We start from the raw sequence: 13,086 nt of genomic DNA, 5'->3' as shown, positions 1-13,086 counted from the left end.
TCCTCTTCAAACTAATGTGTGTAGGTTGCCTGTGTAAGTGCACCTTCTAGGGCAAAGAATTGGTTGGAGTGCTTTTGGGGTAAGAAATGGGTATGAAATATAAACTTGGATGACCAAAAAAAAAAAAAAGAAATACAAGGCATTAAAAAAAATAAAGAAAAACAATTAACGTACTATTATTTTCATGGCATAATTATCTTGACCTATAAAACTCAACATATTTCAGCATACAAGCCTTCCTGATGGAAACAAAAGCGGATTCTTGAAACCAAAAGTACTTTTTTTTAAAGTAAGGCTTAGTGAATAAGATTATTCTGATGAACAGTGATAAAGCTTTGGTACCTCTATGTTGGCAACTTTTATAAACAAAACATATCTTTAATGCTGTTTCTAAAAATTAAACTTGACATTTATGCCCATGATGAGCATATGTGAACCTGACTGCAGCTGTATATTCCCCAATGGGAAAATACAAACATTGACGGAACACCTCCATGAAGGGACCTAAGGTTCCAAGACATCTTTATTTGAGGATCATTTAAGTTGAGCATTCAGAGCTAGTATTACAAGCTGCTAGCTAGTGTTATTGCACAAAGCATGATCATTTACAACAATCTAAAATCTGTTTTAATCAGTGCAGGTCAATGAACTGACATCAGCAGTGTATAAAAATGCAGTCGTTAAATTAAAATCAAATCCCTGTGTTATGGTGTCATCTTGAAACAAATTACTCAGCAGTCAGATGACAAGTATTTCACATCTGTTTCTGTGTAGAGTGGCAGCATGGTGGGTCAGCGGTTAGCAATGTTATCTCAAAAGAAAGAGGTATGTGGAGGGCTTTTAATGTGATGTTTGCATTTTCTCTCTGTTCTTGCATGATCCAGTGGCATCTGAACTCGCATTCCACCAATAGTTAATTTTCTGCTGAGCTTTTGGAATAAATGTTTGGAAATATACTTGTGTTAGTTTCTTAATATTCATGCTAGTGCATTTATTGTATTACAACAGAAAGGTTGAGATGTCACCACCAGTTGGAGTTATTGCCCAACAGGAGATCAGTTATCTCTAGACAGATAGATTAAAACATAAAACAAAAGAGAAAATTGCACAGTGAAATTTTTATTTTAGCGAAGGTTTGCATACATTACACTGCAAATAGTTGTTACTAAAGTACAAAACAACTTAAACACAGACCAGTGCAGGCAAAACTAGCATGCCAGATATAAATATAAGCAAGTACATACATTTCCCCAGTGACACTAAATATAGAAATAATAACTTCTCTCACTCAACAAAGGCTGCCCCTGCAAAGAGCTCAAACAATTAAATAAATGAAAAAAAAAGCATTGTGTGAAGGGATGCATATTTTCTGCCACCATTCAGGCCAACATTTCAAACTTAAATTTTTCACTTTTCTTGTTAGTACATGTGAGGATTATTGGATAAGTTCAAGAAGTAGGATTTCATATACATGCTTACATTTCTGTAAGAAAAATATTGAACTTAGATTAAAATGAACTTTGGGTCAGATTACGCCTACTGAGCATTGTTTTGTGCAGTTGGTGCATGAGCTACACCAACTGCATCAGCTCCCTCCCCAACAGAAAAGCACCAGTGTCAAATATATCATAAAATATGAATAAATGAATAGCTGACAGTGAACTTTTGCAACCAGATGTACCTGTTTGTACATATTTCAGCATGTGACAGTTATCTGTATGCATCTATATCTTCAACGATGCATCCAAACTCATAAATCACATCAATGACTGTTCTGCCATCTTTATTGCCTTCATTCCACTCATCACCAATGGACTGATGACAGTAGGGTGGATTGTTTTTTGATCACCTCATCAATCAAATTCACAAACACCCCACATGTTATGAGTCTGTACATAAAGGGATATCTGCACCTCTGGGTGTTTATTATGCAATATGATTCACATGTAGCTGCATGCTGTTATTCAGTGCCAAGCAGTATTGTATAGATTTATGCAGCTTTTCTATGCTATGCATTAATGAAGCTGTCTTTTTTTCTGAACAGTGATGAGTAAATTTGAATACAGCGATGTTCTTGTTTGCATTTAATCTTGCCTTAATTGTCTCCATGCCTTTGAATTTCTTAGTTCATTTATTGCTCTTGCTTAGCTGTAATTATCCATAAAAGTTGTGTTTTATGTAATACACAAGAAAAATCTGTTTATTGCTATTTTTATTGTCTTTAAGTAAGTATATATATATTACATAAAATGCATTACTTTGTCTTGTCTATATAACAGGTGTAGTAGGGAAAAGTGGATGATTTTACTCCCATGGTGAAGCTTACCCATAACAACTGGGCCTTCTGTTTACCAAGACCCACACACACATACACACTGCACAAGCACACACATGCATGTAGTTTAGCAGATTCAAGTGCAGTTTTATTTTTAAGCTTAATGACAATACCCACAAGAAATAGGCCATATAGTAAACTGACAGCACAACCACACCACCTATTGATGTTCATAAACAGATAGATGACAGCACAATTACACTCAAACAGACCAGTTAAATTTTCTCTTGAACACATCACACTTTTGTCAGTTCTGAGAGCAAAGTAGACCAAGTCAATAGGCATGAATTGCAGGAAGGAAAAAAAACAAAGACAATCCTTCAACAATCGAGGAACAAAACGGGTATTAAATCTGTTCGGTATAATAAACAGCAATGCTGTGGAAAAAGGGCTCAAGGTCACTGTGTTCCTTCAGCACTTCATACCCCTACGCTGTTAACGCAGGTATGAAAGGAGACATGACAGATGTGTAGGAAGACTGAAGAATCTGGGTAGAAATGACAAGAACTGCAAAAGTAAAAGGCGGTAAAGGTACAAAGTGATTAGCACATGTTGTGGTAAAGCTACTGCGGCAAAATGAGCCAAACGATAAACTGTTTCACTCGGCATTGACAGTAATTTGAAAACAAAATCAGTTTTTCTGGATGCATTTTAAATATTAAATCCTTGTTTCTTCAAAGTTTTTCATGATGATAACTGTCTGTAGATGATCTCCTGTGTTGTAATGCTTTTGTCCAGTTAGTTCAACAACAGTTCTCTTAACCTTTCCACTGCGCACGTGGATCTGTCCTAGTTGCTAACCAAATGACTAGCAAACTAAATGATTAAAAAAGCTCAAATTTTTGCTTTTTAAAAGCCTTATATTTGACAACATCTATCTTTAACTTATGTTGGTCTTGAAAAAGCCACAGATTTTATGACAATATCTGTCAGGTTTCGTTTTGGTAGTGTTTCTTTTTGTATTTAGTGTTTTGTTTTTGGTTTCTTTTGGGTTTGGTTTACTGTCTTTGTTGTTTTGTTTTCCTGTTTGTTGCCCATGTGTCTTCTTTCTCCATTTATCCTCTGTCAGCTCTTGTTAATTGCCATACCCATCTCCATCTGTCTGCTATTGCAATCACTCACCTGTGCCCACTTCCCATAATCATCCTCAGCTTTAAAACCCGGTCACTTTCTCCACTGGTTCATTTTGTATTGTCTATTGTTCATGGTCTCTGGTCTCTGGTCTCTGGTCCCTTGTCCCTTGTCCCTTGTCTCTTGCCTTGCCTTGCTGTTTTGGATTTTGTTTTGTTAAGTTTTTGCTGCCTCGTCGGCCCATGTTCTTGTTCATTTCTTTAGTTAATAAATTAGTTTTTTATTAGAAGTCTGCACTCTGGGTTCACCTCCTTCTCCCCCCCTCATGACAATATCATATCAATATGTTGCCATTTTTCATGTAGCTAAATGCGGTGGATCAGCAGCAGTGTATATCTAGTCAGCTACTGCTTAGATGGAGTAACTAGCAGTTAAAAAAAACAAAACACCTGCTGGCTACAACTCTGAATCTGAATGGATTATCAAACTTACTGTCAGGAATGTGCTTTTATTTGTTTAAATGGTGAGGTCAGTCTGACATAGATGCCCAATACCCCAGTTACAAAAAATTAAGAATTCAGCCTAGATACCATTTATTAGATTTTTTGTTTTTCAACCTAAAACTACTTCAACTTGCAATGCTCAAATAGAAAACATGGAGATGACCTTGTGTTTCACTGTTATATTATATACAAGCAAAGCATGAATTGTTTTCACTGTAAAGGTGCTTAAAATAAAATGATTATACCTTTCTAAATTATTTTGTTTATTTTTATGGTTTGACTTGGGCCTGATGATTCACCACTGACAAAGCTTATTATTTAGTATTAAAACAATGAAATGTATTACCTTTAGAGAAGTCAAGTTCAGTTCCGTTTGGAGTAACTGCAATGTCTTAGTCTGTTTTGTAGCTTGAATAATTAATGTTTGATATAGTGTATGCATGAATTTCTCAGTGTAATCCATTTCTGCAAATATTTTGCCGTCAGAAGACTCATCCTCTACCTACTATTATCAGCCTGTGGCCAGCCTAAAGGTGAGCAGTTTGTTCAGTTCACCTTCAAAGGGTGCCTGCATGGCTTTTGATCATTTTTCTTTTGCTTTTTGCTGTTAGACTAAATGTGTGAATCCAACATTAAAAAAAAAAAATACAAGAGACAAGGACTATGTTCAAATATTTACAGCATCAACAGTCTTGACTCTAAATTTTTACAATTTGTTTTGGCATTTTGAAGATGTGTTGTTTCGACTGGAATATTGGGGGCTCAGCAAAGCCAAGGAATGTGGATTTTTATCTGACTGTATTACTTTAAAGGTTTTTTATCAGGTAAAAAGAAGATAAGCTGTTATACCATCTACAGCATTTGTTTTATAATGTGTAAATAAAGCGAAACAAGTGAGTTACCTGTCAACTTTGCTATTATTTTTATTATTAATTTCAAAACACATTTAAAAGGCAAACAGACAATTACAACAAGAAGAATTTAGATAATTGGCACTGATGACAGCCATATGCTAGATAGTTTTTATAGCACTAATCACATTCAAACACTCCAACAGCAGCCTGCATTCTCTTTTTAAATGATTTCACAGCTATTCTTTTTGATGAAACACGAGACTAAAATACCAAAACACTAAAATATGTTGGTCAGGGAGGTGAACAACTCACAAAAAAAATAAAAACACAGGATGGTCAGTGGGTCATTCGCATAGATGTGTGTTCACTGACTCTCCCAACCATTAATTAAAACTGAAGAAGTCTTTTGGTCGAGAAGTGAAAGCACAGCTCGTTGCTTTTTTGTTCAGTCATATTTTTTTGTCTCTGCATTTTTGCCTCAGTCGCTTTTCGACTGTGACAAACTGTGATAAATATGTCTTCTCCCATCCCCTCCTCTTTCTCACCCGTTCAGTTCCTACAGTGTCCCATCTGTCTGATGTACTTTTTATCTTCTAAGCTTCTCTTTTTGTCCTTTCCTCTTAACAAAAAAACCCTGATCAGAAAAAAAGGATTAAATTGAAAGAAAGAAACATGCATGTTTTTGGACTTTTACCTTTAGTGGGGAATTTATCTAAACATTAGACTTAATGCTACAAACAAATTATGTTTATTTATGATTTTTATTATGATTTCTGCTCTGATAGCACAATTTGCATTTTGTTCAGTTTTTCAAACAGTGGATTTTTTGTAATCTTGGGGTGATTACTTACAGTGTTACAGTATTTTCTTTTGCTCAACTTTTTAGTTATCTACTGTTGGTATATGGCGTAGCACAAGAATTTGACAGATTGAGGCAAAATCTTACACAGTCTTACGCAGCTACAATCATGTGGAAAGAGTGTCTTGGAAAATCTTGTTTTTGTAAATTGTTTGCCTTGCCATGAAAACCTTTCAAAACCACTGAGCCAGAGTAGCTGAACAGAAATCTCTTCCCTTAACCAGCCTGAACTTTGATGAAGCTACACCACTCAGCTGCTGCGGTAACAGGAGACATATTTTCCCCTTGTTTTTGTTTTAATGATGTTTTTTATTTATTTATATATTTGTTGTTGTTTTTTCATATATTTTATTTGTCATATGCCTGAGTTTTTTCAGAAAACATTTAAGGGAGTTTCTTCAGAGGTCCAGGCCAAACAATACCCACATCTGGGTAGGATGTCACAATTATTCAACATTACCTGTGTGTCTATTACACATTCTTATGTTCTGTGACATACACACACAAGAAAAAAAAAAAAATCTTTTTTTTTTCACTTGAATTTCTAACTAAAGTAGTTCATATTTATAAGCCTCCGAACCACAGCACATCTGAGGATGCAGCCATATGGCTCTGATCAAAACCTCCCCTCCGCAGAAAAGAAACCTACGCTAATTAAACGCTTCCCAATTAATTCAGAGACTCTAATTAGATGAGAATTTATTCCACATTAATATTTCACTGTGTCAGCAGAAAGAAAAACACTTCTGGGCCATGAGAGAATGAAAGGTATGTCTATTTTTAGCAGTAATACTCAACCTTCTCATCCCACTCCTATACAGTACATACACATGCATTCACATAACCCATTTATTTGATCATTTATAGGGAAAGTGAAGACGTTTGTGTTGTTCAGTTTCAGGTAATGAATGATGCAGAACATGAGAAGAATTTTGAAATGATCTTACACTGACGAATCGCCAGAATCAGATGTATTTTCTCATTTTAATTTTCATGGTGAACTAGCCAAGTGACATTTTACGTATTTAAAGCCAGTTCATGATACCAGAAATCAGTTCACCACTTAATCAGATTGACTATCCATCCATAAAATGGATGAATAGATGATGAACTACTGTATGTTTCCCAGTCCTGGCCCTCAGATGCATCTCTGCCCCAACACATGATTAAAAAGCTTGCATGACCTGGATATTTAGTGAACAACTTCTGCAAAAGCCTGTTAACCAGCCAAATTTCTAAACCAGGTGTTCTGCAGAAGAGAAACATCTAAAACCAAAGAGCACTGCATTTCTGCTTTAATCATCAATTAGTTGACTCAATAAAATAAGTGTATTTTAACCTCATACTTTTTTTTAACTAAACCTAGTTGTTGTTTTGGTATCTAAACTTGATCAGGGAATTGTGTTGCCTTGACTCTCGCACTGACACTGCAAGGCCAATGATGATAGTCTTAGATGTATAACTTTATTGAAGCTGAAGAAGATGACTAAACTACATTATCATTGTACTGATACAGATTTGTGAAACCTTTTTTTTTTCTCATTACTGTTAAATAAGGCACATACTTTGATTTGTCCTTTCTCTTTGAAAGATGTGGAGGAGACACAAGGAAAGTGAGAAGGGGGTAAACAAAGAAATATTATTGAAAGGAACATGTGAGTAAGAATCAAACATAAGTGTGAGATTCTCTACCACCACACAGAGCTTGCTTTCTTAATATTGATCTGGCTCCAATAGCTAATTCAGCTCGCTAACAGCACATTCTAGGCTGGTGTGAGAACAATTTAAAACAAAGGTGATAATTAACCAACCCTTTGTGCAGCAGTGCAGGGGAGTGGAAGCACAAATGTGCGGTACACGACCACTAAAGCTTCATTAGCAATGTTGAAATCAGTGAGTTACTCAATGAGGTGGTCTGCTGGTGACCTTTATGGGATGCTTGTTTTGGGTTCTGCTCAGTCCAAGTGAGAATTAGGTAGTTAATTCACCGGAAGTAATTAGTTTATCCAGAACAATGCCATGAGCATTGGATGCAACTCTTTACAGCCCATTTGCTTTTTGCTTTGCTTTCAAATTTATCATGAGACTATCTGATCAGCCATATCATTGTGAATACCTGCTTGGATAGGTCTCCTTTTTTGTGGCAAAACAAATATGACCAGACTTGAATGGAACAAAAAGAGGGTGACTGATGGGACATGAGAAATAGATTATGTGGGCCATGTGGATTGTGGAGCAGTGTCTTTGTGAATTGGGCCAGCCTCCATCAGATGCCAACAGATCACATCTGTTTCCTATTCCACATCACACTGCTAATTGAATCGAACTTAAAATAGTTGACTTTTACAAAGGTTGGAAAAACTGATGTGAATTGACTATATATATATATATATATATATATATGACTGAGAAGTGAAGTTTACCAGAAGAGCTCTGGGCAGGTTATTCAATCTACTAATCTGATAACAATTACCCACCCCCCACCCAAAGAAAACAGACAAAAAAAGGATGAGGTCTTATTCAAATAAGACCTGAGAGAAACACAAGTAGTGTCAAAAAATAGAAAGAAAGGGGAAAAAAACAGCTGTAAATTGAAGAAAATGTGGCGGGGGAAAAACTAGCAATATGTGCACTGCAGAGGCTATGCAAATCAAACTGGCGGTACCGCTGTCATCTTACTGCTACGCATTGCCTCTGCAGTTCCCCAAGGAAGACTGAGTTATCTGAATCACCTTGGTCTCTGATGGCATGGATCTAGATTCCTCTGCAGCCTACTAAGCAAAACCATGTCAGTCTGACAGAGATAAATGGCGCATCTGCATGTATGCTAAGAAGATGACAGGTTGCTGTATACTGAGTGGCTAAAAAGATCCATAAAAACTTTATGTTGCTGTTTAATTCTGAGAGGATAGCTCATTCATGTTTTATAGTCTTGGTTATTAAGGAAGATGCCCTCCTCAGTGGGCTCTAAAAGTCTTAAACGTTGGAATGGTTTATGTGCTATTAATGACCAAGGAAGTATCCCTTCAATTAAAGACCTTTCAGATGTGATTCAGATGCACTCAGAAGACATCCTTTTTAATGCCGACCGGCTTCACCGACATTAACTCAAATATGCAAAAGGGACTGCATTTATATAGCCCTTTTATAGTTGTGTTGGCCACTCTTCCAGAACTTTGCGGTACAAGCCAGGATCACTTATTTACACACAGAGTACCTTTAAATGTATACGCACACCACATTTTCTTTAATGTATACTTATGCTACACTTTGGGGCAATGTAGTATTTACTACCCTTCCTCAGCATATTTCCACGTGTCACTGTTAGAAGCCAGAAGTGGAACACCCAGTTAATGGTTGATCAGCCAACGTGGACTAAAATGTGGAGTCTTTTATGAAATAAAAGATAACTAAATTGAAACACTGTCAATTCATAACTGACATCCCAACAGCTCAATTAGTTGAATAAAATTGTTTTATTTCTTTCTGACTAATAAATAATCTCATTTGGTGATTATATCAATCAGCCGTGGCTCACTTTCTGACTTTGAAGGATAAAAGCTGGAGTCTTTTAAGTTACTACTGAAAAGAAGTTTGCCATCTGAGATTTCTTGCTTTCAATTTCATTTTTTTAAATACTTTTTTGTGGACCCACTAGCAAAACCAACAAAAAAACAAAAATCATCAAAGGCTTTGACTTTTTATTTACAGTTTATTAGTGGACAAGCTGTAGTGTTTATTTTAGGTTATTTACTATATTACTGTGGTGGAAACATGCACAACTAAAAAGTAACAACAACCTTTTAAAACTTTCTAGTGGTATCTTACAGCACACATATACTGTAAAGATTATGATTTGCTGTTATCTTTTTTTATGGATTTTGTCTGTCACTTTTTTTCCTTCCCCAGAAACTCCAATTTTACAGAGAATTCTTTAACAGGATCTTTTGTTTCTCCTTTTTTTTAAATTTCTTGATAGGGCAGTAGCGGAATTTGTTACAACCACTGTAAGATCAAAGTCTTAAAAGCAGTGTGCTAAGAGAATACCATTGGTCCATGAGCGAGGTTTATATGATGGAAATGAAGACGCCTTGTGGCTCTTACCACACAGCAAAACCTAGTAGGCTTAATATTTATCATGGAGATTTGTTATGAACAGCAGTTATTTATGAACCCATAGCAGTGTCACAGGGTCAGACATCAAAGTTTTGTTTCAGCTGTTACAACTAGCGATAGTGGCATTTGTAATAATACAAACCAGTAGTTCTGCCGAAGGCATTGCGTACTATCCTCTGGTCAAATAAATAAATAAATAAAATAGTCTGTTTGCTCCTCCAATTATCCATTTGTCGGCAAACTCACAAATTTAAAAAGCAAGCTGGCTCCATGTTTGTTTGGGTGATGCTGTTGCATGTCAGCCATTTCAGTTATAATGGTGAAAGACTGTTCGGGATAATTTCAGCAAGTGCAAGAAATCTGTTTGTGCCAAGGAGACTCGAGAGACCCAGGGAAACTTTTAAAAACAGAAGAACTCACTGACAGAAACTCACTGTGAATTAGGGCTGCACAGAATACATCAGCACAGGGCAGAACTCGAGAAGCTCTAATAGCTTCAGCGTGCATTTAGAAACACAACAGTCACTGCTCATTCTCACCTGTTTCCTATTAAAGCACGTTGGACTGGTTGCTTTTATGTTGCTGCTACTTGTGAATGGTCAGTTTGACACTTTGCAGACAATTAACCACTATTAATTCAAACTCAGCACTTTTTCGTGGAATGGGTACTACAAAGATGTTGGAGCTGTGTTGATGTCTTAAATATAATGAAATAAGAAATGTGCAAAAACAGAATTGACTTCAGCATAATAACACACTGAGATGCTTAACATAACCTAGATGCTTGTTGTATGCTTAGATAAGTAATTGTCTTGCATCTTGTGGAATGGAGGACCAAAACTATTTACCATTTACAGAGAATTCTTTAACGCAACCAACTGTTTCTTCTTTTGTTTTGTTTTATTTTTTTCTGACAGGAAAGAAGCAGAATTTGTTACAATCACTGTAAGATCAAAGACCATCAAAACCAAGGCCATCAGGAGGCAGACAGGTGAGGTCACCAAATAAGCTTTAATTCAGAAACAAAGCAAAAGGTAATTCAGTGTCAGGAAGTGATAAAAATTGGTGACATCAAACAAAACAACAAACAAAAACAAGAGTAATAGGAATTTTTACAACAAAAACCTGCCAAAGCACAGAGGAAATCAGGACATATTAGTTATATTCTGATGAAGGATAATGACTGACACAATACATGTGAAGTTGCAAACTAGGATTCAAAATTAGGCAAAACGGGATGTCTCAAAAACATAGCTCAATTGTATTTCTTGTACTTTGGATGAGATAAGTGTAAAAGTTGTCTGTGTTGTCCTTCTGTAAAGATATGATTTGTTTCCTGTTGAGTTATTATTGCCTGCCATCAAAAGGCAAAGACAAACAACAATGTTTTTTTTTTCCTATATTTGTGTGTTTTGTCTCTTTCCAAAATATTTCATGATCTACGTGACAAACTTTAAAAAAAAAAAAAAAAACTTGCCAAATTGGATGTACATATACAACTTATTAACTTTTGGAATCAACCCAAATTAAGATCGACACCACAGCTAATTGACATTAGCCGACATAAAAATGGCTATAACTCAATTTTACAAATATTGAACTAAGGTTTGATGTGCTTGTACCTGACAGCCATTCACAGCACACTCTCATTGTATTGCATGAGAAAACTCATCATGTTGTTTTTAAGGTTTGACAGAAACAGCTACAACGCTGTAATTTCTCAACAGAAGTTGATCTTTGTCTAAAACTGGCATGAAAGGTGATGGATGATACACAGTCCTTTAATGAATGCTAGACCTTTAATTTGGTTAAGTTTAGAAAATGTTCTGTAGTGATATTAAAAAGAAATAGTCTGTTTGCTTTGAGTCTGTAGCTGTTTCCTTCTCTATCACACTTTTTGTTTGCTTGCTTTACTTGTTAACATGCAGTAAGTTTATGAGTTTTTTATCTTTGTACAAAGAGCACTTTCCTATCATATGAGGGAAAGGTAAAAATGTCTCCTGCTGTTCAAGGTCAGTAAGGAAGAACACTTTGCCTTTCCTTGAATGTTCAGATTGACAGCAGCACAGTGTCTCTCCCCTTCCAAAACCTGAGCATGAAGAAGCAGAGTGAAGGGTTTGACACCCTCTGTGTATGTCTTGTGTAGGCTGATTCAGGTATTTCTCCCCTTCCAAAATACCACCCATGTGTTCTTTGAAGGAGATGAAGCCTTGCCCTTGCTGAGTGCATATACAGTTTACTATAGCGTCAAACGGAGGTACACCAGTGAAGTTACTGTAGCAGAAGACATGAGGAAGGAAAAAAAGGGGGGTGGGGGATGATTCAGGACAATTTTCCAGCAAGTGAACAAGCTTACAGCTGTGAAAGATGAGAACAATGACAGCAGGAAGTCATGTAGTTTGACATAAAATTTGGTCAGTAAAGGATGAAAGATTATATTTTTTTCTTTCAAAGGTCTGTAGACATACATTAGAAAGGTTCTTCAAAGCACTTTATAATGCGATATTAACCCATTCATTCAAACCATCATATTGTGTTTCTGCATTCTCTCTTCCTCCTCCCACCCCAGGAGAAAGAATAATAGAAAATAAAATGAATTGAAAGGACACACAGACTCATTGTTAGCATGTTGCATGAGATGAAGGCTGCTGTTAACAAGCCAGTAAAAAGGGAAACCTCATTTAAATATAAAAAAGATTATCTTATGAATCAGTTACACAGGTTTATAATCCCAGTCTTTGTTATATATAATTTTTACCATAAATTGTTAATGTAATTGGTAATTCTTACTTATTAAATTAATTTTTCTATGGAAGCATGTCTGCCAGGAACAAAAATAAATAAATAAAAAAACAAAAACAGTATTGGTGATAAGTTGCTGCCACCTGCTGTCATAAACTGTGAAACACGACTCCTTGCTTTTGGAGAATAGGATAAGAGGGGGAGAGCACATTTGAAACACACCGTCAGGATTCATGTTCTCGTTGTTAAAGAGCCACATAATTGTTTACTGCTATTCTGGATGCTTACCACAGAGGCGTCACTGGAATTACTAGAACAGCAGATGTCTCAAATAAAGAAGAGAATGCAGCAGAAACATGAACACTTGTAAAATAAATAGACATTGGTATTTACAAAGTGTTCTTTTTTATTTAAAAATGACAAATGTTTAAGATGATGTATGCACATTAAAAAAAGAGTCATTTATGTAGCATGAAGAATCACCTGTTTTTCATGACCTCTGCTCTACCGTCATCTTTCATCAGCTGTTCCATAAAAAGCTCAGTCTGACCTGAGTGATTCCTGATTGTTTTCAGACACGTCCAATCAGTTATTCTCAGATTGTTT

The sequence above is a fragment of the Kryptolebias marmoratus genome, linkage group LG15 (assembly GCF_001649575.2).
Source record: "Kryptolebias marmoratus isolate JLee-2015 linkage group LG15, ASM164957v2, whole genome shotgun sequence".
NCBI lineage: Eukaryota > Metazoa > Chordata > Actinopteri > Cyprinodontiformes > Rivulidae > Kryptolebias > Kryptolebias marmoratus.
Note: the sequence above shows the minus strand (reverse complement) of the source record.